This window comes from Tiliqua scincoides, chromosome 1 (assembly GCF_035046505.1).
Source record: "Tiliqua scincoides isolate rTilSci1 chromosome 1, rTilSci1.hap2, whole genome shotgun sequence".
Classification (NCBI taxonomy): Eukaryota; Metazoa; Chordata; class Lepidosauria; order Squamata; family Scincidae; genus Tiliqua; species Tiliqua scincoides.
The window spans coordinates 86,801,979-86,815,986 of NC_089821.1; the positions used below are offsets into that span (position 1 = coordinate 86,801,979).

The 14,008-nt window shown below is 43.4% G+C and overlaps 1 pseudogene; it reads right to left on the bottom strand.

Annotated features, from left to right (window-relative positions):
- Positions 1-7,551: 7,551 nt before the first annotated feature.
- Positions 7,552-7,664, bottom strand: LOC136637107 (5S ribosomal RNA; annotated as a pseudogene).
- Positions 7,665-14,008: the final 6,344 nt, after the last annotated feature.

The following is a 14,008-nucleotide window of genomic DNA, read 5'->3' on the forward strand; positions in this document are numbered from 1 at the left end:
GGTTCATGTTGAGCTTTGAATAAATTAATGGAGGGGGCCCACTGGTTTTGCTGTTGTTTACTATGTTTGTTTTTGTGCTACAGAGGAGTAGCGTACTGTGAAGTTTTGTTTACTTTACAATGAAACCAATGTCTTATAAGAGCCACAAAGGGATACAAGAGTGATGGTATCTGGTGTTTAATTACTTGACAAGAGTAATTTGGTTTTCTTAGCTTTAAAGTACTTGGGAGTAGTAGTACTTGGCACCTTATGCACAGGTACCATCACATTCAGCAGTGGACCTCCCCAGCTCCGCGTCCCAGGGCAAAGGTCCGCGATGGCACCCTCCGCGGGCTGTCATCGCCCCTTCGCTCAAAAAGCCACCTCCCTACTCACCTGAGGCTCATGGAGCCTCGTGCAACCTCCAGCAGGAAAACCGGAAGCACAGTTTTTGCCCCCATCGGGAGCTTCAGAGAGGCTTCCATGGGGTCCTAGTGGCCAGCGCCTGGGGCTTTTGCCCCATCTCGTCTATGGGAGGTCCACTGTTTATTCATTATGAGGGGTCTAGGCCCCTGAGTGTCAGGGTCTAATCATATCCAAATTTCAGTGCTGATGCAGCCATGACAATGGGGCATGCGCCACATCCTGAGCGGGAGAAGAGCCGTTGCGGAGGCTTCCTCAAGGTAAGGGAACGTTTGTTACCTTGGGACTGCATTGTGGCTGCATTGGTGTTGGATAGGATTGGGCCCCAAATCTCCTAACATCACTGGAAGTTTGCTTCAAATTATAACAACTGAGGGAGCTCACAACTTCCTCGATATTTGTAAACAACAAAAGGCTCCTTGTACAGTTGAACTCAGTGAACCGATGAACCAGATGAACCATCTGAGTCGCCCTCCGGCCAGATTTCAGTCAAGCAAACAAATTCTCACACATGAGTATGCTGGCAGGCTACCAACACATGGTGCCACATGCATGCATGCAAACAAAATAAACAGTGCATATAAGAGCAGGACAGTGCACTATGCTCCTCTTGTCTCATCAACCTTTCCTGATGACTTTTTTCTTAAAGGGTGCCATCTGATCTGTTTTTCGATTGCTGGACGGGGGAGGGGGGGTAAGAAGGTCTTTTCTCAAAGAAGCAACATTCTCCTCAATTGTTTCTGTAGAGCCAGACATATTTTGCAAAGGCAGTGCTTTCACTGTGAGGAAGTCACTTTCTCCCAGTAATAAGCCACAATGTTTTCCAGTGTCTCTGATTTCCCTTCCACCTATTGCATCCATTGCAGTGGTAAGCATTGCACGAGCATCACCAGAACCAGTGGATAACATCTGTAGGATTACGCACTGGATATCATCACTCCTAATGCCTGTGTCTCTCTGTGGCTCTTTTAAGACTTTGGTTTCATTGTTAATTAAACAAAATTTAATTAATTTAAAATTAATTAGCTTAAAACACTACACTACTCCTGTGTGGCACAAAAACAAACTTAGCAAACAACAGCAAAGCCGGTGACCCCCTCCATTAATGTCCCCATAAATTCTGAAGATTATAAATGCCTCCTTTCCAGCATCTCATGCTCAAACTAGAAGTGTGCGGACAGTTTGTTTTTAAACTTGGGATTGTGTTAATCCTATATAAAGCAGGAGTGGGTTCCCTCCCCAGTTTTTAGAGCGAAAACTGCAAGTTGGATGTGCTGAGCTGATGGTTCACATCTTCATCCTCCAAGTGCTCTTCTCCTCATTGGAGCCTTGACACCTGATGTTAGCCTGGTGGGACAAAACATGCGATGGTAAATGGCAGGCATTTCAGCTTTTGCTCTGAAAATTGGAATCATTTCCCCCATCCTGCTTTAAACATGATTGAGGTAGAACCAATTTACAACAAATAGGTTTTCAAAGGTCATGTGTAGATTGGTTCCCATCTTCCTTGAAACGTTGAAAGACAATCCCTCCCCATTTCCTTGCCTTCTTTTTAAAGTGGACAAAGTTGCTCAGCAAGCCATTTCCCCCATAAGCTAGTCTTGTCAATTTTATCTCCTTTTTCGGTACTCCCCAGGAAAACAATTGGTGGAAGAGTCATGTCAATATCATTTCCCAACTTTGTAAACCTGACAAAGCTCCAGCACCAAGAAGTTTCATCTATTTATATGATAAGCAGCTCAACCCTACCTGGGCCAAGCAGTGGTTATGTGCTTCTTTTGCTGGTGCTGACCGCTGTAAACCAGTCAGCACCAGTTGTAGAAGGTGCTCACATCATGAAGCTGTGAACTGCTGGAGTGCCAGCACAAAGGCTGGAAACTTCCTGTGCTCTCCACAACAACTAGATAATGTCACCAATGGAGGTAAGGTGTTGGGGGTGGCAGGAGGGGTTGGGGGAGGAAGGAATGGCATGGCAGGTGGTGAAACAATGTGGTTGGGGGAGGACAGAACAGGGTGGCAATGGGGGTGGGCAGATTGGGTCTGGGAAGGGGGTGGGTTTCAGTGATGGCCACCGAATCCTAACCCCCTTCCCAGATCCAGTCCCATGGTGCAGGTCTATGCCGACTTGAACCAGCTATTTAGCTAGTGCAGGTTCGAGTAGACCCCCTGCACCATGGAGGCTTACCTTGGGTAAGAGAACAATCAACTACCCCCCTGCACAATTCAGCAGTAGCCATTTTGGTGCTGCTGCATCAGCGGGGGGAGGGGGAGAATAGGATTGAGCTCAAAATGCTACAAAGATTTGTGAGAGGACTGCATAAAATTTATATATGGGTGTACATTTTGAGGAATGTGTATGGATAAACCCCACAAATCTGAATATCTAAACTAAAAGAGGGTGTTTTTAATTCAGTGCTAGCCTTTAAAGTAGGCAAAATCAATCAGTCCTGTGTATCTGAAATTCCAGAAAGTGTTTCCTAGAATAGGACACATTATATTGGCATTGACAAAGGCACTGGTGTGATCAAGTGCTTACAAGGTTGAATCAGTCAGCCAATGCTGCAGGGCTTGAGTCCTGGTTCCTCTTATCACAGGACTGTATTACTGTAGGCCACTCATTTAACTTTGCTCCAGTTTAGTGTATCCATCTATAAGAAGAGGGTAATGATATTTGCCTCACAGAGGTGCTGTAGGACTTAATTTTGGAACTGATATCAGACATTTGAAATCCTCCAATGAAAGATGAAACAGATGTTCCGCATTATTTTCTATTATTCTACTGTGCCCTTAGTCTAGGCCTTGAGCTCCTGTTGACATGCAAGGGAGATCAGTGTACAAATCAAGGGTATCAGAGAACATTCATGAAACAAGGGATTATAGCACCAGAGAAACAACAGAAGACTTGAAAACAAAGTATACCAGTGTGACGAATCAGCAAGTTACAGTCAGGTGAGCTTTGAAAGTTAGCAAGAGCCAGTGTGGTATAGTGGATCAAGTATTAAGTTTAACTGTGAGGCTTCCAACAGAAAGAAAAAAATTAGAGTGACACACAGCTTAAATGACTGGTAAAATGGAAAGCCACTTGGCTATAATTTATGGACCCAGAGTGATGTTCCTTGACTTCTCTATGGTGAAAATTCTATATAAACCCTATATTGAATGGTAACGAGGAAAATCCATTAAATGTTGGTCAAGAAGTGCCAGTGAAGGTGATGATGATGATGTATGACTTTTTATCTACTTTATTTATATGTCCCAACCAGTACTGGCACAATGCCCTGACACCATTTCACCTTATTCTGAGTAACGCCCCAGTCACCTCTATAGAGTTTCTTGAATCTGTGCCAGCTATTTAACTGGCACAAATCTAGGAAGCCCCATTTAAGGCTGCCTGGACTGGGATAGGGGTTAGGATATGGCAGAGGAGGCCTCTGCCAATCCCACCCCCCTCTGGGGCCTGATGCCTCATTCTGCCCTCCCTGTGTGCAGAAACACACAGAAACTTGCAATTTTCTACAAAAAATACCATTATTGTGCTTTCCTTTCAAAGGAACATGATCCTGTTGAGCTGAGCCGAACTTGGCCGTTCTGAACTTCCTGCAGGGCCTTGAGCTAAACATGGCCACTCTGAACTTCCTGCTATTTGAAGAAGGGAGAACCCCAAATAATGTGTTGTAACCTCTCCAAAGTCCTTAGAAAGAGAAATCAAAATAAATGTACGGAAGGGCATTACTTTATGATGGCATCTCAGTCTATAGAGCCTGTACAGTTTGAATTGAAGCAAAACGTACATGAGAATATAGCCCTGCGTTGAATATAAAATGGAGATCAGGAAAAAATGCATGGGCCAGGCTGTGCTTTCCTGTAAACATCTTGCTATTTTGTTTTTGTAATTTCAGGAACCTCATACTTTGTCTCTGATCACTGAGCCATGAGTCACTGCATATTTTGGCAAGTCAGTTCTTATTGGACAGCATATAAATGTAAATATTCTTGTGTAATTTTTTGTGTGTATCAGCTGCCCTGATCTCTTTGATTGAGGTTATCATGTTCTGGACTGGCCCTTCCTCTGTTCTTGTCCTCTTTAGTTTTCCTTTACCCCAACAGACGTTTTAAGTATTTTTCTGGGTGGTTCACTGTTGTGAAAGTCTGTGAGGTTTGTGGTTAGACAAACCCCATGGTTTGTACTTCTGCAAATAACTTGATCATCTTGGGGCTGGTACAGCATAAGCAAGTGCAATGATGCTAGCCTACCCCATGGCCCTTCAGAGTCACAAACAGCTGTCCCTTATTACGGCAACACAACCACCATCTGATGCATCACACCCAATCACAACTACAGATGGTTAGAAAGAGCCCAACTCCCACCCCATTTACATGATTGTTTCAAAGTGGGCATGTGAGAAATCTCAGACATAACTTTAAAAAATGACTCTGTAAAACCCTGCTATTGGAGATGATGTCCTGAAGATTTGGCTTGAATGAACCCCATTGTATGAAGTTTCTGAAAACAAGGTTATGCAACCCTTTGTCTTTTTTCAATCTAGATTTGGGGTAGGGCAGAACAAATTTCTCAAGCCTTGAGTGATCTGAACATGGCTGAGAACTGCTGCACCCATCTCACTGGATTCTCACAGTTCACCTCTATCTGCTACTTCTCTTTCTTCTTAGAGACTTTGCCAGCCTGTGACCCCTGCCCACCTTAATCCCCGTATCTTGAAACTCTCTATTAATCAGACCGTTTCCATCTTCTCTTCTTTTTTCCCTTTCCCAAGCTTTCGTGCTATCAGCAATTGAGCAAGGTTAAAGTTCTCTGTCTCGAACTTTTTGGACTTGCTTGGGAGCTTCAGTTTAACTGGAGTTATTTGTGACTTACTAGCCATAATTTGGTCCTATGGTGACCACCTCAGACAGTACTGGAGAGGGCTCTGTACTTTTTGTAGTTGGGTAGAAGAGTGATTGCAGTAAGTTCAGCTTTTAGTATTCGTGTAGCAGTAGTGACATAACAAGCGGCATCTATTGAAATTGGATTTAGGGTAGAGTAGCCTCACCCCCTCTCCCATCTGGTCACCTTATGCGTGCAAGTTTGGGCTGCATCAAATTTTAATAAACCACACACTCCTAAGTTCAGATTTATTGCTCACATTTCAGAGATCAGGAACATTATTCCCATCACAGCCTAGGCATGTGGAATGCTTCAACTCACGCTACTCTGGAGTTATGAAACAGCTGCTAGCAGGAAGAGTGCAAAACCAGTGTGTTGTGCTGTGGTTGGTTTGCCACAGCATATCTCAAGGGGAAAAAAGGCATTGTCTTTTCCTGGCACATGTCCTATGCCTTTGGTTGGATGCGCCAATACCGTCTAGGAATGATGGAACTGATATATGTTGCACACTGTGAGGAGAGATTCTGTCCTCTGCTGTAGCTACTATGGTACTGTTCTGTTACGGCATGCATAAATTGGTGGAATATAAGAACATAAGAACAAAAGAAGAGCCCTGCTGAATCAGGCCATAGGCCCATCTGGGCCAGATGTCATCACCACATTCTGTGGCAAGGAGTTCCACAGACTAACTACAGGCTGAGTAAAGAATTATTTTCTTTTGTCTCTCCAAACTCTCTCAACACTCAATTTTAGTGGATGTCCTCTGGTTCTGGTGCTATGTGAGAGGGAAAAGAGTATCCCTCTATCCACTCTATGGATCCCCTGCATAATTTAGTATGTCTCAATCGTGTCCCCCCTCAGGTGCATCTTTTCTAGATTGAAGAGGCCCAAATGCTGTAACCTTTCCTCATAAGGAAGGTAATTATTTTGGTCGCTCTCTTTTGCACCTTTTCCATTTCCACTTTATCCTTTCTGAGATGTAGAGATCAGAACTGGACGCAGTACTCCAGGTGTGGCCTTACCATCGATTTGTAACTGCTCTCACAGTGAGGTGCGGACAAGTTCACACTTACAGAGGGCGCAAGAACAAGTGATGACTTGCACTTGCAAAACAGCCATTACACCTCCAGTATTACAACTAGAACTTGTATGTCTCCTGACATCACCTTAAAACTCAAGGACTCTTCAGTGGATGCAAATTATTAGGTGATGAGAGGCTGAATAATGAACATACATGTGTAGATCAGAGCTTAGAGGATACTGAATGCTTGATGTATTAGGAAGCCATACACATTCTGTTGTGTGTCCACAATGAGGTAATTATAGTAATTCAGAGTAAACTATCCCGATTTGAATGGAAAGAATTTTATTGGGTAAAGGGGAGTCTCCTCTGGGTAAAGCTTAAAATCTGCAGATTGAGACACATCAAAACAATCCTCCCTGATAAGATTTTTGAATAATGCTCAGATTGTTAAAATGGTTCCTTTGCTGGAGTAGCTGCATTGCTGAACAATGAGTTTCACACAAAGGATCCCCCCCCCCCCGGGGCAGGAAAGAGAGACAGGATGCAGGCTTTGAAAGTTTGCTGGCCCAATCATGAATTTTATAGCCCCAGGCTTTGAAGCAAGAGTCAGTTTGGAGGGCTGTTTTAACTAAACTCTTCAAGTTGCACAATATCTGTGCCTTTAACCTAAAGCTTTTATCCCTTCCCAATGGGAATTGCTCTAAGATTTTTTTGAAATATCTCTAAAGCTACAATCCACTGCTTTAACTTTAACCATTGTTATGTAATGAGCATAAGAAAGTGAAGTAATGGCTTTGGAGTGACTCCCTTTTTAGTGCTTTATGATAGCATAAGAGGGATGCTGCAGTTGAGTTATGTTAAAGCAACCTCAGCTTACATTTCAGTCCACACCCAAATGGCCTAATCGGAAAGCATGCCAAGTAGTCCTTTAATGTAATCTCTTCAAATGAGACAAAAATGTATGTTTTAGGGCAGGGAGGTTTCGAATAGAGGAGTTTGGTGTCTGTGCAGTATCCCAATTTAATTTCCCCAATCTCGTAATGGTCTCATTTCTTTGTGTCCATTTAAAAAAAATTGTAGTTGTACAATGATCACCATAGTGAAATATGAAGCCATCTTTTAAACACAAGGAACTGCTTTTTATAAAAAAATACACACTGCATGAAGCAACACAGCAATCTACTGATGTGTCAGTAGACTGACTGGTTGACAACCTTCAGTCTCGAAAGACTATGGTATAAGCCTACAGCACCTGGTATTCCCTGGTGGTCTCCCATCCAAGTACTAACCAGGCCTGACCCTGCTTAGCTTCCGAGATCTGACGAGATCAGGCATGTGCAGGGTAACACTGACTATTCTGATGGTTAATATTATGTATGTGGAACATGAAAGGGACATGCCATAAAGGAGATTCCTGTGGAGTTCTGAAGTGTTTGTCCCTAATTTGGAGAGCTCTGAAGACTTATGGTTCAGACTTTGGAGGAGATGCTAATGATGCTAGAGATAATGTCTTTGTACTTTGAGAAAAAGGTGGTTATGAAAGGGCCAGCTTGTCCAGGAGGCCATCTGCAGTGGTGGCCTCAGGCAGCAGACTGGTGGGGGAAGGGGAACTTGCTTCCTTTGTTCCTCCATCCACTCCCTGGATTGGAAAAGGAAGAAGTGGACAGAGAGGAAGAGGAAATGTGCAGGGGAGGACATTGCTGAGCTAGAGCACTGGAGTGTGGAAGGAGCAAACACTGGCACATCATCTGGTAAAGGAGGAAACATTTGGCATGCCACCTCAGGAGGCCTTGGGCTGGCCCTGATTATGAATGTTATACCATTTGTAGAAGAAACTGTGTTCATTAACTTGTACAGAAGAATTTGTTCTAATACAAGGCATTACTTGACTTACTTCATATGTGGTTCTTCGGTTTAATTTTTTTTCCTTCTTTAAATGCAGACCATCCATTTGCAGAGTTTTGTTGTAATGTTTTAGAAACGTCGTGAAATGCAATAAAAATGCATTTTGTGAAAATATTAAACTCACAAATAATACAGGGATACAATGTACAATTCCACAGGTATGTTGTTCATGGAGGCAAAACAAACCTGTTGGCCACCTAACAAATTTTGCAACCCACTGACCACCCAAATGCTGTTACCTGCCCATCGGCCTACCCCTGCTGGTGCATCTGTGTGCTAGCCTTCCACACCAGCCAGCACACATGCACAAACAGCTGGCAGGCACATCATCATTGTCCTCCTCCACAATTTTATCCTCCACTTTCGTGGCTTCTTGGGAAGTGTCAGGCCAGGAGAATCCTGGGAGTGGAACCTCTCCGTTTCCAGCATCATCTCCACCCAACCACTTTACATGAAGCAGGGGAGAACAGGCAATGGGCGAAAAGAATCACAGCATCCTCAAAGCTGGGAGGAGATGGTCAGCCCTTCCCATCCACTTCTCATACTTCTTCTCTGGCAGCAGCTGAACAGGTGGCAGGCTGGGGGACATGGCGGGTGGGCACAGATTGCAAGGCACTTCTCACTAGCTGAACACAGAGTTCAAAATCTTCTGAACTTTGATAGAGCTGCCTGCCTACTCCCTTCTCTTATGAACCCCTTTCCACAGATGGCAGGTCCATCTGTTCCTTGGCCCTTGTTTGCTGGCAGATTTAAACTTGTGAGCAGTTGGAATGTTCATAAATATTCCATAGCAACTCTGTAACTGAGCCAATGGCAAAAGGGGCTTCCACTCAATCAATTGAAGCTAGTCTGATAAAACAGTGACTTGCCTAAGGCCACCTAGTGAGCAACTGAGCCTTCCTGGCTCAGGAACAACAGTACGTTTCAAGATTATTCAACATCAGTTCATTTGCACTGCATTGACGCTTCTTCTAAAACCATGAACAAACATTATTGTATTGGACTTGGCATAAGAACCTGCTTTATATCGAGTCAGAATGTTGGTCTTTCTAGCTCAGTGTTGTTGACACTGCCAGAAATTCTCCAGGATTTCAGACAGGAATCTTTCCCTGGAAATGCCTGGGACTGAACTGGCAACCTTCTGCATGCAAATCAGATGCTCTACCACTGAGCTACAGATCGCTAAAGAGGTATGAGCCACATCCAATCTGTCAGGTCTTTCCTTCACTGTGCTGCCACACAATGGCACCCAAGACTTTGCTGAGGGGAAGGCCTTCGCAGGCCCGACACAATTATACAGATGTGGAAACATGACTCATTTTCCAAGTTATTACTCTTTTTGCAGGTTTTACTACATTCTTCATGAACGTTATGATTATACAAGCTGTTAGTTCTTAAAGGAAAGCATGGCTAATGAGGCTCACATGTGTTTTTATTTTCAAGTTGTAAGGTATGATTTTTAAGCAGTTGACTGTACGATGAAAACCCTAACAGAAAACATTCAAAGGAACTGCAAAGATATTCCAAAGAACCTGTTCATCCAGTTAACGGTAAGAACTCTGAGTGAAGTATCGTTTCCCATCAGAGGACTTCCAAGTTTTTCCCAAGCAAATCTGAAACAAAAAGTTCACTGTTCCCTCAAGAGTTGACATCACTGTTTTATCTCATTGTGCTTGATATTGTGCCAGTTTGTTGTGAGTTTCTTGAGCTGGATGAAATAAAGAAAAAAAAAACAACCCAAACAACCCTTGCCTCCTTTATAGCAAATCAAAGGATTGTTAGCCTTTCCCACAATGAAGTTTTCCCCTGGACTTCTTTTAATTGGAAGCTTGGCCTTAGCTGACCTTCACTGATTTTGCAGTGGAAAAAGAACATGATATTTTGTTTGGGTCACCAAACGATTTATGATGAGCAGCTATCAGGTTGCTGGTAGCACACAATGACTTTAACCTTGAAATTAGGATTCCAAACTTATGGGAGACAGCATTCCCCTTCAGTGAAAGGAGCACTGCTGCTTGCCATAGGGCACAGTCCTAACCAGGTATACTCAGAAGTAAGTCCTATTGTGTTCAATGGGTCTTCCTCCCAGGAAAGTGAGGTTAGGATTATAGCCATAGTGACAGAAGCCTACCACTCTGTTTCAGAATGCATTTGGCCTGCTGAAGTGAGATGCGCCAAAGTCCTTCTGCCACTGTTCTAACAATGGCTGCCAAATTCAGAGTGGCAGTGCTTTTGAAAGAAAGTGGGTGTGCAAAGGACTCGCCCCCTCAGCTCTGTGACAGGTAGAATGAGGCAAAACAATACAAGGGCAGCTCAGCTTGCTCAGGGATGGCACCATCAGCCCCTGCTGGGCTGTGGTATGTTTTCCCTCAGACATCCATGGCTGATATAGGTCAGCTGTATGTCGGCATGAAAAGACAGTACTGGTCTTCAAAATTTGTGGCATAGTGGGAAAAAGAAATGAGGAGGAAGAAGCAGAGGTGGAGGAGATGAAGAAAAGAGGAGGTAAAACCACAGAGGAGGAAAAGACTGAGAGGAGAAGAAAAGTGCATTGAGGAAGAATTATGAGGTAAGACTGAGAGACTAACTGAGAGATGGGTCCCTGACAGTGGACCCAAGCTGAAAAAAGCAGTCTTTTTAGACCTTCTGCACACAGCCTCCCCGAGCCTCGGAGTGCCACCTGAAGGACTTAGAAAGGCACTTCCAGAAGCTTTCTGAGGTGTAGGGAAGCTCAGATCTCCTCCCAAATGTGATCAGATGAGATGGGGGTGTTAAATTTTATTTTGTAGTATAAGGGAGTATTAAAAATTCCTGGGTATCCCTGGGTGCCAGATACCTCAGCTATGCCAGTGGGTATAGGGAGGCTAGCTGGGGAGGAGACCAGAATGAGGAAAGAGGAAATGACAGGGAGTGGTAGGGAGCAAGATCGGTGAACTGTGTGAAAGTGAACTGTTGTTAAACTGTGTGAAAGTGCCACTGGGGAGGAGGTTTTAAGTTAAAGCTGAAGAATGATGTGTGATTCCTGTTTTTATACTACCACTGATCAGGCTATATGCATGGCCTGGTTGGCTATTCACAGAGCATATATGCTGCATCATAACGGTAAATTCCCTTTTAAGTACCACCGAGTGCTAAATAAGCACAGAAAAGCATTTTGATGTATTCCATGAATAGATCAACACCGATTGTTAACTAAATAACCAGCAGCTGTGCAGGATGCATTCCTCTCCGCTGGAGATCTGTATCTGTATTAGCGGGTAATGCTATCAAAGTTTCTTGCTGGAGCATGTTGTGAGACTTCCACAATATATGAGATGGATTTTTTGAGACACTGCTGGCATCGCGACAAATGATCACACAGAGGAGATCAAGGCTGCTCAATTAAAACATCTGAAATAATGAACATTCTAGAACAGCAGTTTCCGGGGGCAGGATTTATGGATCACAGGCGGTGCAATCTCTACAGCATCATTCAGACAAGAGCCAGAAACAACATAATTTGCAACGGCTTTTCCAACACATCAAAGAGCATTTTAATTCTCGTGTTTTCTAGAAATTATATTGCAGAAAGAAACAGGACATGTCTAAATGTATAAATGCTCAACAAATAATGGATACATCTCATGAGAAACCTAGAGTGCCAGAAAAGAACAAACGTGTGTGCAACAATTTTGTTAAACTCACCCAAGTGTGTGGGTTACAGCATACTCAAGGATAATACATAGAGGCTTGTGACTTGCCAGCATACAAAACCTAATTAAAAATTAGTTTTGCTAAGTCAACAGGTTGACTTTAAAAATGGGCTTGGGCAAGAAAAAGGAAGAGAATAAGGTGACTTCACATATTGTGTGAAAATAAATTGCTGCTTAGATTGCGTCAAACACTAAACTGCTGGTTTATTGCATCAATTTTTTTTTTAGACCCAGGGGAATGTGGTGTTTGCACAGAAACTTTCTATGTTTCATTTCAGATGCTTCAGTGCTGGCATAATTTCAATTTTTAATGAACAGGTCTTTTCATGTGATATGAGAGAGGAGAGAGAGAGAGAAAGAGAGAGAGAGAGAGAGAGAGAGAGAGAGAGCCTACCAATATCAAAACATACATGGAATCTCAATTTGCATTGTAAAATATAACAATAGAATAGTGTATATACATGCTTATATCTAAGCCTAAATATAGACCTCAATCTTTATTACTATTGTAATGATAGTACAGTATAGTATACAATAATGCCATCAATGGTTTTCCCATGTGGTCTTTCTCAATGAATATTTTAATACAAATATGAAATCCAGTGGCTCTGTTAATGCTTTTGAGTGTGCAGATATGAGCAGTGAATGGAAGAGATAACTCTATACTTATTTCTTTTCCATTGGAGTCAGTGGGATTTAATAACTTTGGAGAGATGGTGCCCATTTTAGTCCTAATGCAATCCTAATGTAACTTAAGGGTGATTCAGACATCCATGCACATTGTTCAGTCTCTCATTGCTTGGTGACTTGCTGCAGAACCTGATCTACACTTTACGTTCATTGCTCCCTACCTCCTTCCTCGTGGTAACTTTTTACACATACTCTCAGTGTATCTATGTACAATGTATTAGTGAGGAGAGTTTCCATGCTATTGCTAACCTCAGATCCGTCATGCATCTGAAAAAACTCTGTGCGATACAAGATATCGCATGGTGATCAGCAGGGATGGGTAAGTCCAGCACGGCTTGAGTCATGAGTCTCTGCCCCCTGCAACTCAACTCAAAAATGGGTCCTAACAGGCAGACTTTCTGAGTCACCCAGAGTGGTTTCATGACTCGAAAAGACTTGAGTCTCAAGTTGTTCCCTTTAAAAAGCCAGCACCACTCCCATGATGTCCCCTTCCTATCTGTTAACAAGATGGAAAGGGGTGGGACAGACTGTGTGAGAGTGGGGACAGAAGCAGTAAGAGGGAGGAGGATCGTGAGCAGCAGCTGGGAGGTTCCCATTATAATCCAATCCTTTGCAGCTCTACTCAGAAGTAGTCTCATTTGCAAAAGTTGTTCAGTGAAGCTTCCTTCTCCCAACTAACAATGGAGCCAAAGGAGCCATGCATTTGGAAAGTGTGATTGCTACGAACCACCTTCCCCAGTTTTCCTGCCTCCTCCCCCTCCCTGGGCTTCTCCAGCCAATTCTAAGGCCTTGGGCTCCTCTTTCTGCCCTACCTCATCCAAAGAAACAAATCAGACCACCTATCCTTCATTCAATGACCATTTGTTCCTTCAGAGATGGGTAAGAGAGCCTGCTTCCACCTCCCACCCTCCTGTTCAACGCAAAAGCAAGACATTAATCTTTCCTGCCTCCTGGCTGGAACTTCCCTGCTTCTCATCCAATCTGAATGATGGCCCCACAAGGAATTTTATGCCACAAAAGAAGTAAGTAAGCACACAGACAAACTGGAGTCTGCATGCATGGGGACTGAGTGCCGAGTCAGTGGCCTCAGATTCAAGTCAATACCTGAGTCATTGATGCAGGTGACTCAAGTCTGCACGAATTAGAGAAAAACACATGTTTTGGGGATTCAGACTCGAATCAAGTTCCCATCCTTGGTGATCAGCATTAAACATTACAGCTCTCTAATGCTGGCTTTCAAGTGAAACTTTCCCCCTAAAATACAAAGTTTGCAGGGTGGGGATTGGGACCATGTCATGCTTTTGTGTACATATGTATGTGCATGTGTGCGTGTAAATAACCAAAATGATTCAGCTGCAGACTGTAAACCAGCCCTCAGTGGGAATGGCTACCATAGAAAAACATCACACT